This window comes from Marmota monax, unplaced genomic scaffold (genome assembly GCF_021218885.2).
Source record: "Marmota monax isolate L192 unplaced genomic scaffold, Marmota_monax_Labrador192_F-V1.1 WCK01_AAM20220418_F8-fsc00131, whole genome shotgun sequence".
NCBI lineage: Eukaryota > Metazoa > Chordata > Mammalia > Rodentia > Sciuridae > Marmota > Marmota monax.
Window position 1 is genome coordinate 2293481 of NW_026693141.1, and position 5195 is coordinate 2298675.

The window sequence follows — 5195 nt, forward strand, 5'->3', positions numbered from 1 at the left end:
TCTGTCGCCTCTCCCACCTCCCCCACCATGCTGCTTGCTCCTGGCCTGGGAAGATGTTGAGTTGATGGGAGTGTGGGAAGTCTGGTTGCATGGAGGATGCCTGGGTGAGGGACAGATACAGGCTTTCCCTCCTTGGAATGGTCCTAGGATTGAAGCCCAGGGTCTGTATCCCCCCACCCCTGGTTCCAAGTGGGCCTAGAAGAGATTTGGCTCTGTGTCTTGAGAAAACAGAGACCCAGCAAGCTGATCTGTGGCTCCGGAGGCTGCAAAAAGATCGCAGCAGGTCCTGGATAGTTCCTTCAGGTCTTCAGCAAAATAGGGAAAAGAATGGGAAAGTACTGATTTTCATAAGTCTAAATTTATTCTGCTGAAGTTTCTGCTTTTATCCTGAGATTATTTTCTTCCTATTTGGTGGTGTTAACAAGTCATTAAAAAAAAATGAAATGATAGTGATAATAGGATTTATTTTTAATGTGCTTATTTGGCAATATAAACTTGGCAATCCTGTGTTGATCTACCTTCCACCAAATTACTTTGAAATGTTCTTGGCATGTGAAACGTTCGAGCCTGGGAGCTGTTGAGGTAGATGCTACATTTCTGCTTCAGAAGGTAGAGAATGAGGAGAAGGCCACTCTGGAGCAAGGCACAGACTGGGTTCATGCTCAGACAGCAGCCACGAGCTGTGTAACTTCTGGGCTTCAGGTGCCCCATCTATAAAGTGGGACTAACGTAGAACCTACCTATAGGGTCGGGAGGGTTGAATGAGTTCCTGTTCTCTATTATTGTTGCTTCTAGAGTTCCTTTAAAGATATCCTTTCCTTTTCTATCATAAGTTCTAATTCTACAAATTCTACACAGGAAACTTGGAACATTTCCCCCCAGCTGATTAATCTAACCTCTCTCATATTTCTCTGGCATTCAGGGTTTTGGTGAAAGGAAAGGATGGAGGGGGATTGAAATAAGAAAAAGCTAAGACAGTGCTGTAGAGCTATGTACCTGTCTGGTTATCCTTTGGTATCAGGATGCCCCACAGATAGTACAATCTGAGGATACGCAAGTCCCTCCTAAAATGGCATAATATTTGTGTATGACCTGGGCACATGGTATGCTTTAAATTATCACTTATAATATCTAATACAAAGTAAAACTCTGTAAGTAGTTGTTATGCTGAACTGTTAAGGGATAAAGAAGTCAGCATATTTAGTACTCATGCTTTTTTTTTTTTCTAAATATTTTTGATCCATGGTTGGTTGTATATGAGGATCAGTCATACTGTATGGAGGGATGACTGTGTCACTGTTATGGGCCAACATAAAAGACTCAGGGGAAAGGGACTCTCCAATAGCTGCCTCCACTCCCTAGAACCTAGAAGCTGTTTTGTTTTCTCCTCTCCTCCTCTCCCTTCCTCTTCCTCCTTCTCCTCCTCCTCCTCCTTCTCCTCCTCCTCCTCCTCTTCTTCCTCATCTTCCTCCTCCTCCTTTTCCTCCTCTTCTTCTTCTCTTCCTTTTTCCTCGTCTTCCTTTTGTTATTCCTCCTCTTCCTCCTCCTTCTTTTTCCCTTTCTTCTTTTCCTTCTCCTCTTCCTCCTCCTCTTCTTCGTTCTTCTCTTTCTCCTCCTCTTTCTTCTCCTCCTCCTTCTTCCCCTTCTTCTCTTCCTCCCCACTAGACCTGGCTCTTACCTACGGGAAAAGCTGAAGAACCCCAGTAGGAATCCCTCCCTTCCATGGCGTCTAATCTCTCTCTTGTTCCTAGAAGACAGGTAGCTTACTTTCATATTTCTTCACCCTGGAATGTGAAGGACTTCCCGAGGCATCCCTCCCAGGACATTTTGTAGAGGGAAGATGATTCAGAGGAAGAATTTCTGACTTCAGCAGGAGATTGCTTTAGGTTAGGGGACTACCTCTGCAGTACTGAAGTTGGAGCATCTGTCTCTTCCCTCAGTGTAAGACCAGCCCTACTTCCGAGAACACCGCTTCACATGGGCCTGGACATGTAGCATAGGTTTAATCTTCCCAAGGGTAATGAGGAGAGAGAGGCAAGTGAGGAGCAGGGAAGAGTGCAGTGGGGGAGGTTCTTTAGGTTAGGAGATAGGATAAGACACTTCAGTTATGAGGCTCAGCCAGAGATACAGCTACCCTGGGATCTCAGGGCAAAAGTCTGGATGTAAGAAAATTTGGAAAAGCTTCAAGCCCAGGGTACTATCCAGAGCGCATGCTAGATCGTGTATTCATTCCTCCCTTTTGAATGTGGCATAGTTAAAATCTACCAGATGTGCCATATCTCGCCATTCCCCATCCAAATAATATTCTTCTTTCATGTTCATTTCATTCAGTTCATGAATCAAATACCTGTTAAGTATTTCCTGAGGGCCATAGACTCTGGTTGGTGTTGGGAACACAATAAAAATAAGGCACTTTAAGATTAAGGGTTGAGACTCAAGTTGAGGCATGTGTCTCATGGATACACAAAGCAATGAGATAAACACAATCAGTCTTCCAAAGCATCAATTTTACTTGAAGATTGGGGAAGGCAAGGAAAGCAAAGCAAGTTGAGTGCCAAGTAATTTAAAATAATATTCTTATATTAAAATAAACAGTTCTATTATGGAATAGGGGCAAAATTTGCATATACTTAAAAAAAAAACTTGAGATTTCAAAGAAATTTCATGCAAGTGGTTGACTTTTTTGGACTGCATCCCAGAAACTTGGGAATACACATGTTAATTCTCTTCTGCCACTATGGGTGAATTGGTTAAAAAGTTTGAAAGTTCTTTCTGTATGTCACAGGGAGATATTGAAAGGTTTTAGTCAGGAATGAGTCGTAATAAAGATTGAGGTTTAGAAATGTCATTCTTTAAGAAATACTAGGTAAATTTACAGATTGGACACTTGCATTTATTTCTACTCTTTCCCCGAACTTCACTGAAATGACTATAAAGAATGTTTTAAAAGGGCAAGCAATGCGTACAAAATTGTGAAGGGGAAAAGTAATGGGCACAAATGACTTATCAGTGCAGAGAAAGCTTAAAATATGTTAGGGAGAAGTCAAGAAGAAGCAAATTGATTTGCAGAAAGAACCAGGGATCAAAGGTAATGATTTCCTCTGAAGTCGTCTTTTTATAGACTGTGTGCTATTGAATGAATTGTGTCCCCCCATTCATATGGTGAAGCCCTATCCCAAAAGTGACTGTATTTGAAGATAGGACCTTTAGGAGATAATTAAGATGAATTGAGATCATGAAGGTGGACTCCTAACCTGATATGCTTAATTTCCTTATAAAAAGAGACACTAGACCACTCTGTCCATGCATGCACAGAAGAAAGGCCACATAAGGCATCTTCAAGCCAGAAAGAGAACTTTTACCAGAAATCAAATTATCTAGAATCTTAATCTTGGACTTCTAGCCTTCAGAACTGTGAGAAAGTAACCTTCCATTGTTTATACCACCCATTCTATTTTATTTGATTATATCAGCTAAGATATTGTGGCCAGTCCCAGTGGCTCGGGAGGCTGAGACAGAATGATTGTGAGTTCAAAGCCAGCTCAGAAATGGTGAGGCCCTAAGCAACCCAGTGAGACCCTGTCTCTAAATACATAAAATATAAAATAGGGCTGGGGATGTGGCTCCGTGGTCAAGTGCCCCTGAGCTCAATGCCCAGTACTACACCCTACCCCCCGCCAAAAAAAAAAAAAAAAAAATATATATATATATATATATATATACACACACACACACACACACACACACACACACATACACATACATATACACACACACACACATACACACACTGTGGCCAGTAATGGAAGAAATGGTTGAACATATTTATAAAGAGCAGTAGTTAGAGCCAGGGTTTGCAGTCCTCAGAATGCATGGTTTTCCTGGGAGAGTTTCAAAATATACTGGTCAGAACCTTACCTTGAGAGAATCAAATTTATATATATATGTTATCAATTTTATTTTATTTATTTATATGCAGTGCTGAGAATCGAACCCAGTGCCTCACACATGCTAGGCAAACTCTACTACTGAGCTAAATCCCAGCCCAGGAGAGACTCAAATTTAATTGGTTCAGGGAGGGTCCAGAGATAGCAGTTTTAAAAATGTTCCCCAGGTGATCCTAATGTACACTCAGCATTAGGTTTATGGAATAATTCCAACCAGATTCTCTTTCCAACTCTGCACACCAGGTAGCTGTCTACATTCCCAGCACAGGAATATAGCTTTAGTCTCTGGAGAGTCTGTGATCTCAAAGCCATAGGGAGAGTTAAAGACAGCCTCATCCCCCTGCTCCCATTTAGCTTTCCATAAAACCAGTAATTAGGCTTATCTGCCCCAAAGAGGAGTTCCAAGGATTCTTCTCTGAGTAAAGCAATCCATCCAAGATAAAGGATCTAAAGGTATCAACATTGGGGTCTCCAAACCAAAAGGCCTACTCCCCAAATAATCACCCTATGCTAAAGTCAATGGGAAATACAATAATGGAACTTCCAGTTAGCATCTGATTACTTCACTTTTGAATGTAAATAAACAGGCAAGGACATCAGACATTGGAAGAAAGATTTTAACAGACAAAATTTGAACTCAGCAAACTAGAAAGAATTCAGAAGATATAAATCAATGCTTAGTATAGAAGGAAAACAAAAGTATTCCTATTATTAAAATACTTTGAGATGTAAGACAAGACACTGTATTTAAGAAAAAAAGAACAGAAAATAGTAAAACAAGACATTGCAGAGAGTAAGATCTCAGAAATTAAAAATAAGAGAACAGAAATAAATCTAACAAAAATTATAAGATAAAATTGAGGAAAACCCTCAAGAAATTAGGTCAAAACAAGAAGTGAAAGATAAAAAGAAATTTCAAGAAATCCAGAATCTGGATAAAATATATTTAGAAAAGTAGAAGAGGAAATGAGAGAGATGAAGAGAGGAGACACACACACACACACACACACACACACACAGAGAGAGAGAGAGAGAGAGAGAGAGAGACATAAAAGTATAGAAGTCAACATGCATGGTTTTCTCATCAACAATATTAAAAGTTAAGACATGAGCCATATTTTCAGCATTCTGAAGCACTATGGTCTAGACCCTAGAATTCTATATCCAGCCAAACTACCTAAACTACCCTTTATCAGGTAACTGCCAGAAAATGTGTTCTACAAGAATGAGGACTATTGAGCGGCATCA